This window comes from Pinus tabuliformis, chromosome 2_2 (genome assembly GCF_031772625.1).
Source record: "Pinus tabuliformis cultivar Carrire ecotype Pingquan chromosome 2_2, CPIR1, whole genome shotgun sequence".
Classification (NCBI taxonomy): Eukaryota; Viridiplantae; Streptophyta; class Pinopsida; order Pinales; family Pinaceae; genus Pinus; species Pinus tabuliformis.
Genome location: NC_142300.1, coordinates 139301650 through 139312341, shown reverse-complemented (window position 1 = coordinate 139312341; position 10692 = coordinate 139301650). Strand labels below are relative to the sequence as shown.

The following is a 10692-nucleotide window of genomic DNA, read 5'->3' as shown; positions in this document are numbered from 1 at the left end:
ACCTTTTTACGTTTATTGCAGATGTCAAACCTTCTGGAGACATGTGTTGGATATGCCGACGGAGCGAGTCGTAGTTCGAGGAACCTATCCTCTGCAGCCTAGGCCATTTTTGATCCAAGTGGCGAGTTAGTAAGTTTCAGAGGTGTATGTATTGGGAAATCGACGAATAACATCGCTGAGTATAGTGCGTTGATAGAACTACTCTCTGATTCCATCACCCATGGTATATGCCGACTAATTGTCAGGCTAGACTCACAACTCGTAATACTACAACTCAATGGTATATTTCCGTTCGCAATCCAGCTATTTATCGCATGTTCCTAAGGGTTAAGATTTTGGAAAGACAATTTGATTCAATTCAATACCAGCATATTTCCAGAAACTTAAACACATTAACCGACTCAATAGCAAACTATGTGTCGGATAGACATTTGCGACATTTATAAAAAGAGACATATCATCAATGTTGTACATATGGATCATGTAACTCAACCAGAATAAAACTCGAAAATCAAAATATATATGTAAGCTGTTTATCGTTCATACATAATGTTCTGTAACCAAGACAAAATCAGTCGTATGACCCAAAAACTCAAAAATGCTAGGGGGCACCCTAGCCTAGTGATGCTCATGATAGCACGTCACGGCCTGTGCAATCATGCGCAAGAGACGAGTCCATCGTCTAGGCACGCCAGTAGTATGCCGCTGCAACTGTAAAGGTAACTCATCAATCCTCACATCGGGAATGCCGAGAGTAAGGCTCTCAACCTGCTCCTGCACAGCTGTAAGGGTCTCGGCTACATCAAGGTCGCGGAGAATAACTCTCCCAGCAGTCTCCCCTGCTGGGGCAGCAACTGGCGCTCTCGGGTGAACTGCTGGATGAACAGGACCAACATCTTCATGCACACATGAGTTTGATTAAAGTATTGATAGAATAAAGCACAAGGACATTATAAATAAGAACAGTAAACAGTAATATGGTCAAAGATTTTACCAATAGCGCCCCACTGTTCGCCATCCGGCAGTACCAAGTCCGGATCACCTCGGAAATCCATACCAACATATGGATACTCAGAATAGACCATCTCCTGACGCTCGAACCACCTGAAAAAGGTATCAGTAAAAGAAATCTGAGATTGACCTGCATGCCTAGACATGTGATCAACCCATCTCTGCATGCGTGGCTCGGTAGGAGAAGGCAAGTCGAGTGCGATATACTGAGGCTGCATCAGTGGTATTTTCTCCAAGGCAAAGGCAGTCAGAATAGAACCAAATCCAAAGTTCTTCAGCTTCCCGTCCTTTACCTTGTTCAACTGACTTTTCATCTGAATAAGTACTGCATCACACCAGTTGAATACTTTCGGTTGGAGACACTCCAAGGCGTGCTGCACATAAGATCTGTTGGCAACATGTAGAGATGCGCTACCGGCCATCCTACCAATAGTATACAGAATAGACCTGAGAGACCTGTCAGTAATCTCACGGATAACAACCTTGCTCTCACGGAGTCATTCCCTCTGGCCGATCCTGACAAAGAAATGGGGGCACCCCGCCTCGACAAACCAGTCAAGAAGTAAATGTCTACCATGGTCAAAGGGATGGATTTGATCCTGATCTGAAATACTTAGTTGATAGGATCCCAAGCATCAAGCATATACTGTAGTAAAGAGATCTGTGCTCTCATACTTGAGATACGGAAGAACTTCAGCAGGCCACAGTTCCGCAGCGCGTTCACCGTGACAGGGTCATGGAGGGAAATCATGTTCTCGTTCTCGTCATGTGAGGGTCATTTTGCTCAAAAGTCCCTGAAAAACAAACAAGAGAAAGAGTAAGATCCTGGATTTGATGAAAAACTGGCAAAATTTCATCAAAAAATCTGTGCAATAGAACTGCTTTTCTATGATCAACGCAATTGGAAAGTGTCCTACCTGCGTTGAAGGTAAAACTGCCTTCAGGCAGCTTGACATTCAACGCAGGTTTCAAATGGACTCCCTGCGCTGATGGTAGAGCGCCCTAGCAAAACCCCAGGGGCTCATGGGAACAGGAAAACAGGCACAGAATGGGAAAAAGAAACCATGAAAAGAAAGAGCTAGAGTTTAGCTCCTACCTGGTCCATACGGCGCCGAAAATCGTCTGCAGAATCTCCCGAAATCAACTGGTGAAAATCAAGGGGGAAGAGGCACCTCCAAAGCTCCAACAAACCAAGTTCAAATGAAATGGTAAAATGAGAGGTAAAAACACCTTTTAATTTCTTTTTACGTAGTTCAAAGCGAAATATTAGGGTTCTAATCTCATTTCCATACAAATGTTATTCATTTCTAACTAGTTTGATGCAGCAATTGAGGATACAGTACTATCTTTGAAAAGGGCAAAGCTAGTCATGGTAAAAATCAAAGATTTGACCATATAATATCGAGCAGTTTTAGCACAAAGTTCATGCTCGTTAAAAAATAAACGCAAGATCTGAGCAGTTTTAACGTGGACTTCATGCTCGTTAAAAAATAAACATAAGCAATGAGCAAGTGTTTCCACCAGTGTTTAAGCTCATTTTAAAATAAAAAATGAACCTATCCCGGTAAATAACCACTGTGAATGTAATATCATCAGCGATTAAAGCCTTGGTCGTGTTTGCACCGTCACCTCCACTTTTCATTTGGCCGATCGTTCACCTCCATATGATTGTTTACCCATTTTGAGGAACAGCTGCGAAGAGTGATTTCACCTAGCCATCCTTGTGACACTGCCGTGATTGGAAAATTCCAACCTGTACCTGGAATCAGCTGCTAACCCTGTTTATCACTCGTTCCTCAAAAGACGAGTCTTCTTTAAGCTCTTTTCAACTGACTCGTAAAATATGAAAAGATTGCCAAGTTTTGGCCTTCCAGCTCGTTAAAGCGACCGGAAGAGCTATCCCTCCTCTAGATTTTAATCTTTTTGGACCTGAGGGATTATTGCACAAAAAGATCGAGCGCTTGTTTTATTCGGCTCGTTAAAACTATCGAAAACTCATCCCTTCTGTATTGTTTTATACTTTTTCGGACTTAAGGGATTGGATGACGAAAAAGGAATTTTGGAGTTGACTTTATGTATCTTTTCAGACTCTCTAAAAATGAAAAGAACCGAGTTATCCTTGTCATTAGACTCGTTAAAATCATTAAATAGCGACAAACTTGTCTTTAGACGAGAACGAGTTTCACTATCGCTAGGCTCATTAAAACATAGCGATGGGCTTGCCTGAAGGGCAGGTTATAGAACAAGCATATGTTATCCTCCTCAAGCTTGACAAAAATAAAGAGGTACTGGTCAGCAACGACTGGGGAAAAATTGGGAGAAACTAAAGAAAACTTTGATGGTAGCAAGTCGCTCTTGAACATGACACTTTTTGTCCGTACCACAATCGGGTTGGGTTGTTTCATTCACCGGTCACATCCATGGTCTCGCCATACCATCCATCTTTGGGGTAATGCTACCGATCCATCATATGAGTGTCGCCACATGTTCAAGAGAAGTCGTTCAGAAGAGTCAACCGTGTCCCATCCACTGCCATACATTATCCTTCATCCTTTCATGACCGCCACCCTAAATCATATGTCACAGATCGTTTTCACCTCCATTAAAATCATTAGCTCCGTTCCGTGTCACTAATGTGGGATTCATCAAGGCCCTCCTTTGACGGATCGCTTCTTGTCGACATCAGCTCATTATCCAAGAAGTTGATCTAGGAACAACCCCTTCAGTACTTTGAAGCTTGCATGCCACAATGGCAAGTTTCTCACTTCCGGCGACAGGTATACATTAATGACCTTCGACCGAAAGATTTTGCGTGGTGTTCGACGCCAAGTCCTTTATTCACACCACGTGAATTGTACTGAAGTACCTTGAGGGTCATTATCATTATTGGTGATTCCTCTCGCGCTTGTTAATGGTTTTCATCATTGACCGGTAATCAAGCGATGTCTTTCCATGTTCGACTTCAGAACATTTCTCACATGGATCGACTTGTACTTAGAGTGAAGATCGAACGAGTTTGAAGACCCCAAATCTAGTTTCATCCATCTGGGCTGCGATATATATTCAGGAAAGATAAAGAAATTGACATGTACATCATTGCAGCAGATAATCATCCTACTCAAAGGATGATAATTTCATCAAAATTATCAGTCTACCATCAGACGATTGTCTGTTCTATGTACAGAAAAATGTATTTATAAAGCTGAGCATGGGAATGCCTGCCTCAGTTAGATCATGAAAGCAGTATGAAAAATAATGTATTGTATTGTATCTTATTACAGGTCTCCTCCCAGCATTGGATGAACTTCGGATCCCCCTGATAAAGCATTTCACCCGATAAATAGCCTCATACTTTAGGGGGCAACTGTTATAGACATTTTTGTGCCTTACAGCATTGAGCATGAAATGTCTGTAATCTAAGGGATCCAAAGTCCCTAAACATGTTGTTCCTACCCCTAGAGGAACAAGGCTAAAAAACCACAACAATTCACAAAAGTTCTCCACCTGAAACTGCTCAAAAACCAGTCAATTCAGGATCATTTCAGTGGCTACACTAGCTGTTTGCGCTGAATGTCAAAGCCAACACTAGCTACCTGCGTTGAATGTCAACTCGAACAAAGGCTACCTGCGCTGAACGAGATTGGACAAGTGGCAGGCTCATTTCTCAAGGTGTCAAAACCCAGGAAGCTTCCAAAATGACACTTGCCTCAAGGAATTCGACTGGTGATGAGTAAGAGGTTCCAAATCTCCAAGTGGAAGCAAGGACCTCCAAGTGGACTCAAGAACTAATAGAGGGAGAGGACACTAGTCAGATCTCAAGCTGACTCATCCTCTCTCCAAACATCCATATATGGATCTCTCCTCCATGAGATCTAGAGGCTGGAATTTTGTTAATGCAAAGAATTGCTGTTGGTTTGAGACTGGAATCATTGGGTGCTTAATGCTTTGAAGGGGCTGAAGATAGGAATTCCATTTGCTGGGAAGGAGATGTTGGATTGGAACCCTCTAGGTTGTATCTCTTCCTGAACCTTGTTATTCATCAATAAAGCTATCTTGGTTTCTCCTATATGCTGATGTATTTTGATGTATGATTTTATTAGTGTATTTAGTTTATCTCTAATCCTAAACTAGTTATGAATGTGAACATCTGTCTTTGAGTAGAGTTCTTCTCTTGTCGCAAGTAGATGTTCTCTTGTGATCTTGCAGGAAGTTGGAGCTGGATAAGCAGGAAGGCAAGTAGCTGTGAACTCCCAAAGAGAAGAGATACCGGATCGAGGGACAAACAGAAGACACCAGTAAGTCTATTGATCTCTCTTCTTTCACATTTCATAAAGGAAGAAACCAGTATAGCTGTACTCGTTTGTTGCTAAGGCACTGTCACACCTTAGGTGGATAGGATCGTCCTGCATAGGCATTTTTCCCCACAACAACATGGGCCCCTGGGGGTGACAAAGCGACTCCCCTACTGCGGGTCGAGATATAGTCATAGGGTAACATGCACTGCTTCTAGTGTGGATTCTAACTTAGAGGCATTCATTCATAATTCGACACATAGTGGCTTCACGCCACTAGCTTTTAAACCAAGTGCAATGACCAATTGTGTGAATCAACGGTTCCTCTCATACTAAGTTGAATTAATATTGTGGTGCGGTTCATCAGTAGGGAAAAACTAACCTGTCTCACAACAGTCTAAACGTAGCTCGCGTTCCCTATTGGTGGGTGAATAATCCAACACTTGGTGAATTTTGCTTCACAATGATAGGGAGAGCCAACATCAAAGGATCAAAAAGTAACGTCGCTGTGAAAGCTTGGCTGCCACAAGCCTGTTATCGCTGTGGTAACTTTTCTGACACCTCTAGCTTCAAATTTCGAAAATCTTAGGGATTGATAGGCCATGCTTTCACGGTTTGTATTCGTACTGAAAATAAAAAATGAATGAGCTTTTACCCTTTTGTTCCACACAAGATTTCTATTCTTGTTGAGCTCATCTTAGGACACTTGCATTATCTTTTAACAGATGTGCTGCCCCAGCCAAACTCCCCACCTGATAATGTCTTCCACTTGGATTAACCCGCCAAAATGTGCCTTAAGGCTAAAAATAGGGGTAATTCCCCGTCTCTACTCAACGAAATAAGTAAAATAATGTTAAAAGTAGTGGTATTTCACTTGCGTTGAAAAGGGCTCCCACTTATTCTACACCTCTCAAGTGATTTCACAAAGTCGAACTAGAGTCAAGCTCAATAGGGCCTTCTTTCCCTATTGATTCTGCCAAGCTCATTCCCTTGGCTGTGGTTTTGCTAGATAGTAGATAGGGATAGTGGGAATCTTGTTAATCCATTCATGTGTGTCACTAATTAGATGATGAGGCATTTTGCTACCTTAAGAGAGTCATAGTTACTTTCGCCGTTTACCTGCGCTTGGTTGAATTTCTTCACTTTGACATTCAGAGCACTGGGCAGAAATCACATTGCGTCAGCATCCATAGGGACCATCATAATGCTTTGTTATAATTAAACTGTCAGATTCCCCTTGTCCATACTAGTTCTGAGTCTATTGTTCGATGCCTGGGGAAAAGCCCCCAGAAGGGGGCATTCTACGCACGTAGCCCAATTGGAACGCAAGAGCCCACCCTCGCCGCAAGAGTAGTTCGGGTAGACTACCAACAACCCACGAGTTGAGGGCACAGACCCCTAGGCCTAGCCCTCAGAGCCAATCCTTTTCCCAAAGTTATAGACCCATTTTGCCGACTTCCCTTATCTACATTGTTCTATTGACCAAAGATTGTTCACCTTGGAGACCTGATGTGGTTATGAGTACGACCGGGCATGAACGGTACTCGGTCCTCTAGATTTTCAAGGGCCACCAAGGGCACACTGGACACCACAAGACACGCAGTGCTCTTCTAGCTACTAGACCCTATCTCTGGGTGAATTGATTCTAGGGTGGGCAAGCTATTAAAAAGAAAATATAACTCTTCCTGGGGCCCCTGACAACATCTCCAGATTTCTTAATGTTGTCGCCTGCCGCCATGTCCTAGTTCAAGAATATTAACCTGATTCCCTTTTGATTCTCATGCAAAGTGCACCCTTGATACAAGGCTTCCCAATATCTTAGGATTGACTAACCCATGTCCAAGTGTTGTACACATGGAACCTTTCCCCACTTCAGCCTTCAAAGTTCTCATTTGAATATTTGCTACTACTGCCAAGATCTGCACTGGGGCCGATCCACCCAAGTTCACACCCAAGTTTTCTCAATGACCCTTGCATCCTCCTACTCATCAAATTCAGGAAATTGCTTCGACATTCAAGTATAGGTTGTGTGATAGCACCATCCATTTTCGGGGCTACTTGATTCGGCATGTGAGTTGTTACACACTCAGCAGATTTTGACTTCCATGACCACCATCCTACTGTCTTAATCAACCAACACCCTTTGTGGGATGTAGGTTAGTGTGCAATTCGACATTGTAACTCAACTTTCAGTTCATCCTGCATAGCTAGTTCTGCTTACCAGAAATGGACCACTTGGAGGTCTCTATTCCATGGCGTGGCTCAATGAAGAAGCCGCACCCTCTTACCTATTTAAAGTTTGAGAATAGGTCAAGGGCATTACACCCCTAATGCCTCTAATCATTTGCTTTACCCAATAAAACTCGCGTGTGAGCTCCAGCTATACCGGGGGAAACTTTAGAGGAAACCAGCTACTAGATGGTTCAATTAGTCTTTCACCCCTATACCCATGTCAGATGAATGATTTGCATGTCAGTATTGCTACGAGCCTCCACTAGAGTTTCCTCTTGCTTTTCCCTACTTAGGCATAGTTCACCATCTTTTGGGTCCCAATAGGTGTGATCGCACTTAAACCCTTCGCATAAGCTCAAGGTCGGTCGGCGGCGCACCCCCCCAAAGAATGGATCTCACCTGTTATCTTCCTTACACCTCATAGCTTTTCAAAACCACCAACTCGCACACATGTTACACTCCTTAGTTTGTGTTTCAAGACAAGTCAAATGGAAAGCTAGCCAACCAACACCATGGCCATGCAGGTGCACATGGCCCACCACAAGGGCGCACGATTCGTTCCTCGAACACTGCAACGGCAAACTGACAGGGAATAATCCACCCATGCTTGTGACGATGTAGCAGCCCATATTGGTTTTCACCTCAAGTCGAGTGGAAAACAATCTTGAGCCATTCCACATCTGACCGAGACGCATCGATAGCCTCCATCCACTTCCCTTTCGGCAATTTCAAGCACTCTTTAAATCTGTTTTCAAAGTCCTTTTCATCTTTCCCTTGTAGTACTTGTTTTCTATTGGTCTCTCTCCCGTATTTAGCCTTGGACGGAATTTACCACCCAATTAGGGTTGCATTCCCAAACAAACCAACACGCTGACAACGCCTTGTGATGCGGCAGGGTCCTAGCCTAATGAGGTTGTCACCCTCTTAGGCACCTCCTTCCAAGGGACTTGGCCCACGTTCGCCGCTAAGGATGCTTCTACAAACTACAATTCAAGTGATGCTACCGCCCGATTTTCATGTTGGGCTCTTCTCGGTTTGCTCACCGCTACTAGGGGAATCCTTGTAAGTTTCATTTCCTCCACTTAATTATATGCTTAAACTCACCGGGTGCTCTCGCCTGAGACGAGGTCACAAAGTTGCAGCTATATCCGCCCTACCCAATGGGATCATAAGAGAGAGCAAAGCAAGTTTGAGAGATGCCACACTAAGCCTGCATTAGCTAACATCGACTGCCCATCCAAGTGGACAAGATCACCACTTGCCGACGCATGCCACAAAACATTTCTTGAGGTATTTCATCCAACAACACCGCATTAGGCATGGACAACTAGCTCCACTACTCCCTAACATGTTGCAGGGAGTGCGTTTGAATGGGATGCGATGCCTAGATAGACGTGCCCTCGACCGAGGCCTCGAGCACAAATTACATTAAAAAACATGACGATTCACGGGATTCTGTAATTCACACTAAGTATCACATTTTGCTACGCTCTTCATTGTAACAAGAGTCGAGATATCCGTTGTCGAGAGTCGTTTCCACGTATTACCAAAAAATACACCACAGCACTGAATAGGGGCACCCCCCACAACAAATGTAAGGCTAAAGTCAAAAAGGAGGAAAGGAAGAAAAACACAGGAAAGAAAGAGAAACAAAGGTGTCTACCCTCTCACAGGAGGAGGCTCAAATAGAGAAAAATCTCCCCAAGCCCCACGCCCTTGCAAAAAAGGAGGAAATGCATGGAAAAACAATCAAGAAGGACTAGGGTGGCCACCAGGAGAGCTTGCACTACTTTTAATCCTTCTTGAACACCAGTCCACAACAATTCCCCCTTTTCTCCGTAAAGCTAGGGACCGAAAGGAAGAACGGAAGAAAACAAGGTGAAAGAAATAGAGATCAAATGTGGCTACTGGCTCATAAGGGGAGGTTAAAAGAAAGCACAAGACTCCTGAGCCCCGTGTCATTGCAAAAAGGGGTGAATTGAAGGGGATGACAGTCGAGAAGGACTAGGGTGGCCACCCCGAGAGCTCACACTGCATTTCGTCCTTCGCGGACACCAATCCACAGCAATCCCACCTTTTCTACATAAAGCTAGGGGCCATAAGGAAGACGAGAAGAAAACAACATGAAAGAAAGGCATATCAATTGTAGCTACTGGCTCACACAAGGAGGCTTCAAACAGAGAACAAGCTTCCCCAACCCCGTGCCTTAGCAAAAAGGGGGGAACTGCAGGGGCTGATGATCGAGAAGGACTGGGGTGGCCACCCTTGGAGCACGCACTACGTTCTATCCTTCCTGAACACCAATCCACAACAATCCCACCTTTTCTCCATAAAGCTAGGGGCCAAAAGGAAGAAGGGAAGAAAACAACATGAAAGAAAGAGAGATATCAAACGTGTCTACCGGCTCACAAGGGGAGGCTCAAATAGAGAACAAGCTTCCCCAACCCTGTGCCTTCACAAAAAGGGGGGAACTATAGGGGACAACAATTGAGAAGGACTAGGGTGGCCACCCCCGGAACTCGCACCACTTTTTGTACTTCCTGAACACTAATCCATGACAATCCCACCTTTTCTCTATAAAGCTAGGGGCCAAAAGAAAGAAGGGAATAAAACAACATGAAAGCAAGAGATATCAAATGTGGTTACTGGCTCACAAGGGGAGGCTCAAACAGAGAAAAAGCTTCCTAAACCTCGTGCCTTCTCAGAAAGGGGGGAACTATAGGGGACGCCAATCAAGAAGGACTAGGGTGGCCACTCTGGGAACTCACACTACTTTTTGTCCTTCCCGAACACCAATCCACAACAATCCCACCTCTTCTCCAAAAGGCTAGGGGAAAAAGGAAGAAGGGAAGAAAACAACACCAAATAAACAAAAATCCCAAGAAAAGAGAGAAGCTCAATAGCACGCCAAGTAGATTTCCACTAACCAAAAAGAAATCAAACAAGGCACCCAATCAAAAAGCATCCCACCTCTTCACACCCTCCCACATACATTATGGCACAACACCCTTTCTAGCTTACAACATAATAGACAACAATCAAACAACCAAGAAAATAAATCAAAACCTAAACTTGACCACTAGAAAAGACAAGGGCCATGATGAGACCAGTGTCTGGAGCACGTTACTGAGAGGTAAACAACCCCCCAACCTAGAAC

At 43.9% G+C, this 10692-nt stretch overlaps 2 non-coding genes across 2 annotated transcripts; both read right to left on the bottom strand.

Annotated features, from left to right (window-relative positions):
• Positions 1-5256: 5256 nt before the first annotated feature.
• Positions 5257-8666, bottom strand: LOC149191712 (25S ribosomal RNA). Its single transcript, XR_016255235.1, has one exon. It is a non-coding gene; the product is annotated as a 25S ribosomal RNA (ribosomal RNA).
• Positions 8667-8913: 247 nt separating this feature from the next.
• Positions 8914-9067, bottom strand: LOC149191711 (5.8S ribosomal RNA). Its single transcript, XR_016255337.1, has one exon. It is a non-coding gene; the product is annotated as a 5.8S ribosomal RNA (ribosomal RNA).
• Positions 9068-10692: the final 1625 nt, after the last annotated feature.